We start from the raw sequence: 15,308 nt of genomic DNA, 5'->3' as shown, positions 1-15,308 counted from the left end.
GGGGAGTCATCACTGGGTGTAGGGGTGTGGGTGTGCCTGGGAGTCATCACTGGGTGTAGGGGTGTGGGTGTACCCTGGGGAGTCATCACTGGGTGTGGGTGTGGGTGTGACCCGGTCATCCTGGGTGTAGGGGTGTGGTGTGCCTGGAGTCATCACTGGGTGTGGGGGTGTAGGTGTGCCCTGGTTTGGTGGGGTGTGTTGGGTTGGGTGGGGGTGGGTGTGCCCGGGTCATCACTGGGTGTGGGGGTGTGGGTGTGCCTGGGGAGTCATCACTGGGTGTAGGGGTGTGGGTGTGCCTGGGGAGTCATCACTGCTGGGTGTGGGGGTGTGGGGTGTACCCCAGGGAGTCAGTCTCCTTAGGCTTTCAACGGAAATCAGTCTTACTATCTGAGCCACCACAGTGAGGCTCGTAAATAGTGCTCCTCCCTTACCCTCCCCAGCCACACCCTCCCCGCCACCACCCTCCCCAGCCTACCCCTCCCAGACTACCCTCCCCGCCACTACCTCCCCGCCACTCTCCTCCCAGCCACTACCCCTCCCCAGCCCTCCCTCCCGCCACTACCCCTCCCTAGCCATTATCCCTCCCCGCCACTACCCCTCCCCGCCACTCCCTCCCCCGCCACAACCCCTCCCCAGCCACTACCTCCCCTGCACTACCCTCCCCCCACCACTACCCCCCTCCCCACTCCTCCCAGCCACTACCCCTCCCCAGCCACCCCGCTCCCCAGCCACTACACTCCCCAGCCACTACCCCTCCCCCGCCACTACCCCTCCCACCCCTCCCCACTCCACTACCTCCCAGCCACTATCCTCCCCAGCCACTACCCCACCCACTCCCCTCCCCGCCACTACCCTCCCCAGCCCCACTACTCCTCCCCAGCCACTATCCACCCCATACCCTCCCACTACCCAGGCTATGACATCTTAGGCTAGTGTGGCAGGTGTTAGAGTTACCACACACACACACACACACACACACACACACACACACACACACACACACACACACACCACACACACACACACACACACACACACACACACACACACACACACACACACACACACACACACACACACACACACACACACACCCCGTTTAGTGAGGGTTGGTGTGTGCTGGAGGTTTTCTGGTGTGCTTGACAGAGAATAGACAGACAGTCCGGTAAACAGAAAGATATGCAGGCAGATGGGTGGATAGACGACAGATAGACGGGTAGACAAATATAGGCAAACAGGCAGACAGACAAGCAAACAGACGGGTAAACAAGTGTAGACAGGCAAACAGACGACAGATAAACAGACAGAAGCGTAGATAGAGACGAAAGATACATAGAAGAGCAGACATACAGCCGACAGACGGGTAAACAGACGGGTAGCAAACAGCCGACAGACGTATAGGCAAACAGAATGATTGACTGGGATAAAATGACAGAAAGAAACAGAGGAGAGAAAGAGGTAGAGAGAGAAAGGTAAAGAGAGGGACAGATAGACAGAGAGAACAAGAAAGAAAGAAAAATAGAGAACCAATGAGAGAGAGAGGAGGAGCAATCACCTATAATAACATGGGGGTCCAGCATAGTGTTAATTCCCTTCACCTAATTAACAATATCTCTACAGTTATATCAATTTTCCGACTGTCAGATTAACCCAACCTAACTCGTGTCGTGGTGCCGTCAGTTCATGCCCTCACAGAAAACGCTCCGAATATACACAAATACTTTTTCTTTTCTTTTTTTTTAGTCTGTTGTTTTTGTGGTAAATCCGGCCCAATCCTCTTACGCGAACACTGGCCGGATCTTTTAACCCAGTCAGAGCGAGTTGGGCCAGCGGGGTCGTTCTGGGAAGGAGGAGGGAGGGTGAGCGGATACAAAACTCTTGCCGGAAAACACGAGATCTTTATTGTCGGCGTCCTGGGCAACTGCCGGTCTCGTATTACCGTAAGATAAAACTCAATGTCCATATATAGGTATCCGGAGGCTTCGTTCACGTGATGCTGGACGGAAATGTAGCTGTGAAGAGGATGGGAGGAGGATGGGAGGAGGGTCTGGTAGGTTGCTGGAGGAGTGGGAGGAAGTTCTTGAAGAGGGAGGAGGTTCCGGGGAAACTCTAGGGGTGAACCGAGCATCAATATCGTGTGTTCCTACGACGCTTCCCTCAACACCACCACCGTTTATGGCAGTCTATCCCTGGAATATTCCTTAAATCTCCGTTTTCTATGATCCAACATTTCACTCCACGGTAAAACTTCAACTCCGACAATAATGAGTTACTCTTTTTTTCTATTCCCAGAAACTCTTGCGTTAATTTTTGCTTTTTCTCCGAACTGGGGGAAGACAAACGTTATCATTTACAGTAAGTCTCAGTGTTCATTCGCCACCACTTTGACCATTATTTTACGGTGGTAGTGTAACTGAGCAAGATGGATGCGATTTGGCAGCACCAGTTAGAAGACGCATTAAACACAGGACTCTGAGATTTCCTTCCGTATGTGGTAGGGTGAGTGAGTCAGTTACTGGAGTGCTTACATTAGCAGTTAGTAGGTGATCTTATCTTATCATTGCTTGAAAACTGGCCTCCAGAACACGTCAGGTGGAGGCACAGTAACCACCCCTTCCTCACCACTACCACAACGTCACCCCTCTCCACACCACGTCACCCCCCTCTCCACACCCACCACGTCACCCCCCTCTCCACACCACCGTCACCCCCTCTCCCACACCCCACCACGTCACCCCCTCTCCACCCCACCACGTCACCCCTCCTCCACCCCCACCACGTCACCCCTCTCCACACCCACCACGTCACCTCCTCCACCCCCTCCACGTCACCCCTCTTCACCCCCACCACGTCACCCTCTCTCCACCCCACCACGTCACGCCCCGATAATTCGTCTTAATTTTCATTGATGGTAGACTTAACGAAGTTGTAGTGGGAGGGAGGCCAGGGGTGGAGGGAGGACCAGGGTGGAGGGAGGAGCCAGGGGTGGAGGGAGGCCAGGGGTGGAGGAGGAACAGGGGTGGAGGGGAGGGCCAGGGGTGGAGGGAGGCCAGGGTGGAGGGAGGAGCCAGGGGTGGAGGGAGGGCCAGGGGTGGAGGGAGGCTCAGGGGGTGGAGGAGGAGCCAGGGGTGGAGGAGGGAGGGCCAGGGGTGGAGGGAGAGGCCAGGGGGTGGAGGGAGGGCCAAGGGGTGGAGGAGGGGGCCAGGGGGGGGTGGAGGGAGGGCCAGGGGGTGGAGGGAGGGCCAGGGGGTGGAGGGGCCAGGGGTGGAGGGAGGGCCAGGGGTGGAGGGAGGCCAGGGGGTGGGGGAGGGCCAGGGGGTGAGGAGGGCCAGGGGTGGAGGGAGGGCCAGGGGTGGAGGAGGGCCAGGGGTGGAGGGAGGCCAGGGTGGAGGGAGGGGCCAGGGGTGGAGGGAGGGCCAGGGGTGGAGGGAGGCCAGGGGTGGAGGGAGGGGGGGAGGGAGGGCCAGGGGTGGAGGGAGGGCCAGGGGTGGAGGGAGGGCAGGGGGTGGAGGGAGGGGCCAAGGGTGGAGGGAGGGCCAGGGGTGGAGGGGAGGCCAGGGGTGGAGGAGGGCCAGGGGTGGAGGGAGGGCCAGGGGTGGAGGGAGCCAGGGGGTGGAGGGAGGGCCAGGGGTGGAGGGAGGGCCAGGGGTGGAGGGAGGGCCATCAGGTCGTCTTACAGTAACTTGGTGGGCCATAATCGACAGCCGCCGTAATTTCATATCTTTGTGTAACTTTCTTTAACTTTTCCTCTATCTAATTATACCCCAGCCTCGCCCTGTCCCTTGAGCCGCCTCCTCGAGTACCACTTGAGGGACATTCTTCACACCTCCTCTTGAGCATTTAATGGGAGATTCTGGAGTGCCACTTGAGTTGACGCCCTGGAGTGACTCTTTTAAGGGTCATTTATCACTCAATGTGGTTACTGGAGGAGTGGTTACTGGAGGAACACTTAAGCGGGCGTCCTGGAGTGACACTTGATGCTCACGGCTAGTGTAAGGTACTGCTCAAGCAATAGTTTCCACACTATCCCTTAAGGATGGGGCGGAGGCAGTCGAACGTTCGCCAGGCATAACTCTAAAGCGCGCATCATGGTGAGATAAAAGTGATCGTCAGACGCTGGCGATCGCTCTTCCTGGCGCTGGTGTGAAGGTAGTGAAACGTGAGTGGTGGGCACCCTAGAGTTGCCCCTCTCACCTCCTGGGCAGCACTGACTACATCAACAACAACAACAACAATAACAACAACAATAATAACAACAACAACAACAAAAACAACAATAACAATAATAATAATAATAATAATAATAATAATAATAATAATAATAATAATAATAATAATAATAATAATAATAATAATTAATAAATCCATAACGAAACCAACATAAATTTGCTCTCAATAAAACCCGCGAAACACATCCATCAGTCAGGTACGGTAAGGCAGGTGAGAGGTGCGTTAGTACAGTATAGGTAATAAATGATTTGGGAACTGTCTGTCTGTCTGTCTGTCTGTCTGTCTGTCTGTCTGTCTGTCTGTCTGTCTGTCTGTCTGTCTGTCTGCCTAACCACTGATCTACCTAGTTCTCTATCTACCTGTCTCTCCCCCCTCAGGTCATCTGAAGGTCAACGTGATGGAGGTCACAGCCGCCCACCGCCCACGACTGCTGGTTCAGGTCCTAACCGCCCTCTTCTTAGTCACTACAGGTACGCCCACTCCCGCCCATTCACACCCATTCCTGTCTACCTACGCTCATTTACGTCCACTCTCGCCCACTCCTGTCCACTCACGACCCACTCACGTAAACTCCAGCCCACTCAAGCCCACTCCTGTCCACCCCCGCCACCCCACCCTCACCACTCTGTTCAAAACTTTGTGTAGTAAAGGAAGTAGCACCATTAACTACTGCCCATTAGTTATTGTAGTGGTTATTTAAGGGAAGTAGCACCATTAACTACTGCCCATTAGTTATTGTAGTGGTTATTTAAGGGAAGTAGCACCATTAACTACTGCCCATTAGTTATTGTAGTGGTTATTTAAGGGAAGTAGCACCATTAACTACTGCCCATTAGTTATTGTAGTGGTTATTTAAGGGAAGTAGCACCATTAACTACTGCCCATTAGTTATTGTAGTGGTTATTTAAGGGAAGTAGCACCATTAACTACTGTCCATTAGTTATTGTAGTGGTTATTTAAGGGAAGTAGCACCATTAACTACTGCCCATTAGTTATTGTAGTGGTTATTTAAGGGAAGTAGCACCATTAACTACTGTCCATTAGTTATTGTAGTGGTTATTTAAGGGAAGTAGCACCATTAACTACTGTCCATTAGTTATTGTAGTGGTTTTTTAAGGGAAGTAGCACCATTAACTACTGTCCATTAGTTATTGTAGTGGTTTTTTAAGGGAAGTAGCACCATTAACTACTGTCCATTAGTTATTGTAGTGGTTATTTAAGGGAAGTAGCACCATTAACTACTGTCCATTAGTTATTGTAGTGGTTATTTAAGGGAAATGGCACCATTAACTACTGCCCATTAGTTATTGTAGTGGTTATTTAAGGGAAGTAGCACCATTAACTACTGCCCATTAGTTATTGTAGTGGTTATTTAAAGGAAGTAGCACCATTAACTACTGTCCATTAGTTATTGTAGTGGTTATTTAAGGGAAGTAGCACCATTAACTACTGTCCATTAGTTATTGTAGTGGTTATTTAAGGGAAGTAGCACCATTAACTACTGTCCATTAGTTATTGTAGTGGTTATTTAAGGAAGTAGTTTAACTACCGCCCATTAGTTATTGTAGTGGTTATTTAAGGAAGTAGCACCATTAACTACTGCCCATTAGTTATTGTAGTGGTTATTTAAGGGAAGTAGCACCATTAACTACTGCCCATTAGTTATTGTAGTGGTTATTTAAGGGAAGTAGCACCATTAACTACTGTCCAATAGTTATTATAGTGGTTATTTAAGGGAAGTAGCACCATTAACTACTGTCCATTAGTTATTGTAGTGGTTATTTAAGGGAAGTAGCACCATTAACTACTGTCCATTAGTTATTGTAGTGGTTATTTAAGGGAAATAGCACCATTAACTACTGTCCATTAGTTATTGTAGTGGTTATTTAAGGGAAATAGCACCATTAACTACTGTCCATTAGTTATTGTAGTGGTTATTTAAGGGAAGTAGCACCATTAACTACTGCCCATTAGTTATTGTAGTGGTTTTTAAGGGAAGTAGCACCATTAACTACTGTCCATTAGTTATTTTAGTGGTTTTTTAAGGGAAGTAGCACCATTAACTACTGTCCATTAGTTATTGTAGTGGTTTTTTAAGGGAAGTAGCACCATTAACTACTGTCCATTAGTTATTGTAGTGGTTATTTAAGGGAAGTAGCACCATTAACTACTGTCCATTAGTTATTGTAGTGGTTATTTAAGGGAAATGGCACCATTAACTACTGCCCATTTGTTATTGTAATGGTTATTTAAGGGAAGTAGCACCATTAGCTGCTACCCATTAGCTGTATAAGACCCATTATGTGCTTATAACTCCATTAACCTCTTGTTATGCACCATTATCTATATTTTTTCCATTATCCATATTGCACCATTATTCCCATTATTTATTTTCTGTTATTGTGTGCCATTGTTCATTGTTATCGACCATTATTCCACCATTATCCTTTTCCCACCATTATCTTCCATTATGCAGAACTGTCAGCCATTGTTCATCTCCCATTATCCACCATTATCCTATCATTAATTACCGCTAATTACAATTATCTACCATTACCCAGCTACCATTATCCAGGATTCACTATTATCCAAGCCCTACCATTATTTACACTGTACCATTATATACACTGCACCATTATATACACTGCACCAATATTTACACTGCACCATTATATACACTGCACCATTATTTACACTGTACCATTATTTACACTGTACCATTATTTAGATTGAATCATTATTTACACTACCATTATTTACTCTGCACCATTATTCAGGACCATTATTTACACTGCACCATTATAATACACTTCACCAATATAATACATTGCACCATTATTTACACTGCACCATTATTTACACTGCACCATTATTTACACTGCATCATTATAATATACTGCACCACTATTTACACTGTACCATTATTTTCTCTGCACCATTATTTACACTGCTTATAATACACTGCACCATTATTTACACTGCATTATTTACATTATAATACGGCACCATTATAATACACTGCACCATTATTTACACTGCACCATTATAATACACTGCACCATTCTTTACACTTCACCATTATAATACACTGCACCATTCTTTACACTGCACCATGCAAACACATTTACACTGCATTATACACTATAATACACTGCACCATTATAATACACTGCACTTTTACACTGCACCATTATAATACACTGCACCATTACTACCATTCTTTACACCATTATAATAAACGGCACCATTATAATACACTGCACCATTATTTACACTGCACCATTATAATACACTGCACCATTCTTTACACTTCACCATTATAATACACTGCACCATTCTTTACACTGCACCATTATAATACACTGCACTGCACCATTATAATACACTGCACCATTACACTGCATTATAATACACTGCACCATTATAATACTTGCACCATTATAATACACTGCACCATTCTTTACACTGCACCATTATAATACACTGCACCATTCTTTACACTGCACCATTCTTACACTGCACCATTATAATACACTGCACCATTCTTTTGCACCATTCTTTATACTGCACCTTTATACACACTGCACTGCACCATTATAATACACTGCACCATTATAATACCATTCTTTACACTGCACTGCACCATTCTTTTACACTGCATATATTCTTACACTGCACCATTATAATACACTGCACCATTCTTTACACTGCACCATTATAATACACTGCACCATTCTTTACACTGCACCATTATAATACACTGCACCATTCTTTACACTGCACCATTATAATACACTGCACCAGTTGCTGCACCATTATAATACACTGCACACTGCACCACCATTGCACACTGCACCAATTATAGTACACTGCACCATTATAATACACTGCACCATTATAATACACCGCACCATTCTTTACTCTGCACCATTATAATACACTGCACCATTCTTTACACTGCACCATTATAATACACCGCACCATTCTTTACACTGCACCATTATAATACACTGCACCATTCTTTACACTGCACCAGTATAATACACTGCACCATTATAGTACACTGCACCATTATAATACACTGCACCATTCTTTACACTACACCATTATAATACACCGCACCATTCTTTACACTGCACCATTATAATACACCGCACCATTCTTTACACTGCACCATTATAATACACTGCACCATCATTACCATACCCCGTCTTGCCAGAATTATATTTTAACCTCAATTATGCAGATGCGTCGCCAACATAACCCTCAGCTCTCTCGCCAAAATTAAGTAGCTACCTCGCCAAGATTAAGTGACTACCTCGCCAAGATTAAGTGACTAGCTCGCCAAAAATAAAAGATAAAATATACATATATCATTCGCGTTCATTTATTCTGGCTAAAGACTTGAACTCATCGCTAAAAACCTTGTTCATGGTTCGCCAAATATGGATCTTTTGGACCAAATTAACATAGTGTACAATGCTTACCTTACCAACCAAACTTAAAGGAAGTATTTGCCAACCAAAGAGTAGCTCGCTAAATGAACAATAGAACTCGTCAAATCAACCCAGCTCCTCCTAACCAACAGTCTGCCGATAACCCGACAAATAAAGAAAATATCTCGCCAAACCATATCAGTACTTCGCCAAATCAATCCAAAATTCAGTCATTATTTGGCTATATTAACCCAACTCCTCGCCAAACCTACTCGGCACCTCGCCAAAGCAACGTAGCACCTCCTCGCCAAAAGCTCTCCCGCAACTCGCCAATTAACGCTAAGTGGTCGCCCAGCCGTGGACGACGCGAAATTAAAAATATTGAGCCAATCACAACCTAACAAGCAATTATGGCGCCAAGTACCATCACACCGGCTTCCAATTATGGCGTGGGACCCCCCCCCTCCAGTAGCCAGCGCCATCATGGTGTTTCGTCTTCCCTCTAATGGCGGACTACCAAATCAGAGTCACTATGGTACTACTCTGGCGCCATATTACCATTCTAGCGCCATCACGGTCATCACCACACAGGTAGTCATCATCTCCACAAACTTAGTCATTATCATCACACAGGTCGTCACCATCACCTAGGTTAAGTTAGGTTAGGTAGTCATCTTCATCACACATGACCACACATGCACTGTAATCATCATCACCACACAGATATTCATCATCATCACACAGGTAGTCATCATCACATTGTCATCACCACACAGGTAGTCATCATCACAGAGTCATCACCACACAGGTAGTCATCATCTCACAGGTAGTAATCATCATCACACAGGTAGTCATCACCACACAGGTAGCCAGCACCACACAGGTAGTCATCACCACACAAGTAGTCATCATCATACAGGTAGTCATCACCACACAAGTATCCATCATTACACAGAAAGTCGTCACCACACAGGTAGCCAGCACCACACAGGTAGTCATCACCACACAAGTATTCATCATTACACAGAAAGTCGTCACCACACAGGTAGTCATCATCACACAGGTAGTTATCACCACACAGGTAGTAATCATCACAGGTAGGCATCATTATACAGTTAGTCATCACCACACAGGTAGTCATTATCACAGGTAGTCATCACTACACAGGTAGTCATCATCATAACACAGGTATTCATCAGCACACAGGTAGTCAACATCACACTGGTATTCATCGCCACACAGGTAGTCATCATCATCATCAGACAGGTAATCATCACACTGGTAGTCATCACTACACTGGTAGCCATCATCATCACACAGGTAGTAATCATCATCATACAGGTAGTCATCATCACCATACAGGTAGTCATCACCACACAGGTAGTTATCATCATCATCACGCAGGTAGTCATCATCATCATCAGACAGGTAATCATCATCACACAGGTGGTTATCACTACACTGGTAGCCATCATCATCACACAGGTAATCATCATCATCATCACACAGGTAGTCATCATCATCATCACACAGGTAGTCATCTTCACACAGGTAGCCATCATCACCACACACGTAGTCATCATCACATAGGTAGTCATCATCACACAGGCAGTCATCATAACACAGGTAGTCATCACTACACAGGTAGTCATCATCATAACACAGGTAGACATCATCACACAGGTAATCATCACTACACTGATGGTCATCATCATCACACAGGTAGTCATCATCAGCATACAGGTAGTCATCATCACCACACAGGTAGACATCATAACACAGGTAGTCATCATCACCACACAGGATAGACATCACACAGGTAGCCATCATCATCACACAGGTACTCATCATCACACAGGTAGTGATCATCACAAAAGGTAGTTATCATCGCAGGTAGTCATCAGCATCATCATCACACATATAGTCATCATCACACAGGTAGCCATCATCATCACACAGGTACTCATCATCACACAGGTAGTGATCATCACCACACAGGTATTCCTCATCATCGCACATATAGTCATCATCACACAGGTAGCCATCATCACACAGGCAGTCATCATCATCATCATTACACAGATAGTCATCATCATCATCACATAATTAGTCGTTATCATTGCACAGGTAGTCATCATCACACAGTCATCATCATCACACAGGCAGTCATCATCATAATCATCACACACATAGTCACCACCACACAGTACTCATCATCACACAGGTAGTCATCATCACACATAGTCATCATCATCACACAGGTAGTCATCATCACACATAGTCATCATCATCACACAGGTAGTCATCACCACACAGGTAGTCACCATCACTATACAGGAAGTCGTCATCATCACATAGGTAGTCATCATCATCACACAGGTAGTCATCAACAGATAGTCATCATCATCATACAGATAGTCATCATCACCACACAGTCCTCATCATCACACAGATAGTCATCATCACCACACAGGTAGTCGTTATCATCACACAGGTAGTCACCATCACTATACAGGAAGTCGTTATCATCACATAGGTAGTCATCATCATCACACAGGTAGTCATCAACAGATAGTCCTCATCATCACACAGGTAGTCATCATCACACAGGTAGTCATCACCACGCAGGTAGTCGTTATCATCACACAGGTAGTCATCTTCACCACACAGGTAGTCACCATCACTATACAGGAAGTCGTCATCATCATCACACAAATAGTCATCATCATCACAGGTAGTAATCATCATCACACAGATAGTCATCATCACATTAGTCATCACGCAGATCGTAATCATCATCATATATGTAGTTATCATGACACAAATAGTCATCATCACACATGGTCATCGCACAGATAGTCATCATCATACTGGTAGTTAATCACACAGATAGTCATCCCCATACAAGTAGTAATCATCACACAGGTAGTCATCATTACCAAACAGGAAATCCTCATCACACAGGTAGCCATCATTATCACACAGGTAGTCATCATCATCACACAGGTAGTCATCGTTATCACAGGTAGTCATCACCACACAGGTAGTCGTTATCATCACACAGGTAGTCATTATCACCACACAGATAATCCTCGTCATCACACAGGTAGTCATCACCACACAGATAGTCATCATCATCACACAGGTAGTCTTTATCAAACAGGTAGTCATCACCACCACGCAGGTAGTCATCACCACCACGCAGGTAGTCATCATCACACAGGTAGTCATCACACAAATACTCATCATCACAGGTAGTAATCATTACAGATAGTCATCATCATCACATAGGTAGTTATCATCACAAATATTCATCATCATTACACAGGTGGTAACCACACATATAGTCTTTATCATCACACAGGTAGTCATCATCACACAAATGGTCATCATCACACAGATAGTCATCATCATCACACAGTTAGTTATCATTACATAGATAGTCATCACCATACAGGTAATCAGTATCACACAGGTAGTCATCATCACCACCCACATAGTCATCATCACACAGGTCGCCATCATCACACAGGTAATCATCACCACACAGATCGTCATCATCATTACACAGATAGTCATCATCACCACCCAGATAGTCATCATCACCACGCATATAGTCATCGTTACACAGGTAGTCATGATCACCACCCAGATAGTCATCATCACACAGGTAATCATTATCACCACACAGGCAGTCGCCACCATCACACAGATAGTCATCACTACACAGATAGCCATCATCACACAGGTAGTCATCATCCAGATAGTCATCACCACCCAAATAGTCATCATTACACAGGTAGTCATTATCACCACACAGGTAGTCTTCAGTCATCATCATCACACAGGTAGTCGTCATTACACAGAGGGCTATCATCACCCATATAGTCATCATCATCACACAGGTAGGCATCATCATCACCACACAGGTAGCCATCATTAGGCAGGTAGTCATCATCACCACCCTTATAGTCATCATTGCACAGGTAGTAATTATCACCACACAGGTAGTCGTCATTACACAGGTAGCCCTATCACCGCCCAGATAGTCATCATCACCAAACTGGTAGTCATCATTATACTGGTAGTCATCATTACACAGGTAGTCATCACCACACAGGTAATCATCACCACCCAGATAGTCATCACTACACAGGTAGTCATCATCACCACACAAGTAGTCGTCATTACACAGGTAGTCATCATCATCACACACGTAGTCATCATCGTCACACAATTATCATCACACAGGTAGCCATCATCACACACGTAGTCATCATCGTCACACAGTTATCATCACACAGGTAGCCATCATCACACAGGTATTCATCATCATCTCACAGGTAGTTATCATCATCACCATACAGGTAGTCATCATCATCACACAGGTAGTCTTCATCATCACACAGGTAGTCATCATCATCATCACACAGGTGGTCATCATCATGACACAGGTGGTCATCAACACCACACAGGTAGTCATCATCTCACACCACACCACCACAGGTAGTCATCACCACACCACCACAAGTTAGTCATCACCACACACCACACCACTACAGGTAGTCATCACCACACACCACACCTCTACCACTGGTAGTCATCACGACACACCACACCACCACAGGTAGTCATCACACACACACCACACCACCACAGGTAGTCATCACCACCTCCACCACAGGTAGTAGTCATCACCACAGTATCACACACCTCCACAGGTAGTCATCACCACACCCCCCCACCACAGGTAGTCATCACCACACCCTCCACCACAGGTAATCATCACCACACCTCCACCACAGGTAGTCATCACCACACCACCACAGGTAGTCACTCACACCTCCACCACAGGTAGTCATCACCACACCTCTCACCACAGGTAGTCATCACCACACCTCCACACACAGGTAGTCATCACACCTCCACCACAGGTAGTCATCACCACACCTCCACCACAGGTAGTCATCACCACACCTCCACCACAGGTAGTCATCACCACACCTCCACCACAGGTAGTCATCACCACACCTCCACCACAGGTAGTCATCACCACACCTCCACCACAGGTAGTCATCACCACACCTCCACCACAGGTAGTCATCACCACACCTCCACCACAGGTAGTCATCACCACACCACCACAGGTAGTCATCACCACACCTCCACCACAGGTCTCTCTATAATTAAGCTGATAATGAACTAATTGTCCGCTAGAGATGAGCGATTATGACGTCATCGGTAACTCAACCCACCTGTGCAAATTTTGACAATAAACCCAATTAAATTAGCCACTCAGGACCTGTGTGTGTGTGTGTGTGTGTGTGTGTGTGTGTGAGCCTCTTGTCGTGTGAGGCTGACGGTGGATGTGATCAAAGTCGAGTATTAATGTTTTCGACCGCTCGTGGATGTGATTGTATATCTGTTTACCATTCGTTGTTGTTTACCGTTTAAGTTACTTGCCGCTGGAGGATGTTATTGACAACCTGTCACCTTATGTTACTGGACCTGATTGGAGATGTTAGTTATGACCCGGAGTGCTGCGTCAGAGTGCATACAACGGTTGCCTCCTGTACTAAGGTTCAATCCCAGGGTACTCCCATTCCACCTAGCTGTAAATGCGGATGTGAAGGTTTGTGGTAGTGTAGTGCCAGACTTCGCTTCGTACCCACACTGACCCAGACGTTGGTGGGTGTGGTTTAAGGACTGTTACTACCGCTGCTGGATGTGACCTAACAGTAAGCCATGATTATACTGGCGTTCCTGAAAGATTTTGTACTATGGCGCTCACTAACCTGCTCACTTTAGTTAATGGCGTTGGTTGTATAATGGCCTTCCTTAGAGGCATACGAACAGCCTGTACACAAGACCCCCCCCCCCAACACACACACCTGGTACTGTATATATTTTTGTCCAAATGTAAATATATTTCTCGGTCTGTTTGTAAGCATTTTAGTCCTGTTGTGTCTTGTTGATGTTGGCACGGTGTTGTGTATCATGGTGGGGTGACAGGGGCTCCTAGGGACTCTCAGGGACTCCCAGGGCTGGTCTACTCCTGCTGTCTATCTCCCAGGGCTGGTCTAGGCCCCTAGGGTCTCCCAGGGCTGGTCTACTCCTGCTGTCTATCATGGTGGGGTGGAGGAGGCTCCTAGGGTCTCCCAGGGCTGGTCTACTCCTGCTGTCTATCATGGTGGTCTCCCAGGGCTGGCTCCACTCCTGCTGTCTATCATGCAGGGGTGGGGAGGCCCTAGGGCTCCCAGGGCTGGCTCCACTCCTGCTGTCTATCATGGTGGGGTGGGGAGGCCTCAGGGTCTCCCAGGGCTGGCTCCACCCTGCTGTCTATCATGGTGGGGTGGGAGGCCCCTAGGGTCTCCCCAGGGCTGGTCTACTCCCTGCTGTCTATCATGGTGGGGTGGAGGAAGTTCTTAGGGTCTCCCCAGGCTGGCCGACTTCTGCTGTCTATCATGGTGGGGTGGAGGAGGCCCCAGGGCCTCCCCAGGCTGGTCGACTCCTGCCGTCTATCATGGTGGGGTGGGGAAGCTCTTAGTCTCCCAGGCTGGCTCACCCCTGCTGTCTATCGCAGGGGTGGGGGAAGCCCTAGGTCTCCCAGGGCTGGCTCCACTCCCTGCTGTCTATCATGGT

The 15,308-nt window shown here is 46.7% G+C and overlaps 1 pseudogene; it reads left to right on the top strand.

Moving 5' to 3' along the window:
- The first annotated feature begins 4,584 nt into the window (after window positions 1-4,584).
- Window positions 4,585-15,308, top strand: part of LOC121862711 — a 77,189-nt pseudogene continuing 66,465 nt past the window's right edge.

Source organism: Homarus americanus, unplaced genomic scaffold (genome assembly GCF_018991925.1).
Source record: "Homarus americanus isolate GMGI-L3 unplaced genomic scaffold, GMGI_Hamer_2.0 scaffold42189, whole genome shotgun sequence".
NCBI classification, from domain to species: Eukaryota; Metazoa; Arthropoda; class Malacostraca; order Decapoda; family Nephropidae; genus Homarus; species Homarus americanus.
The sequence above is the reverse complement of the archived record's forward strand: the minus strand, read 5'-3'. Positions and strand labels throughout refer to the sequence as shown.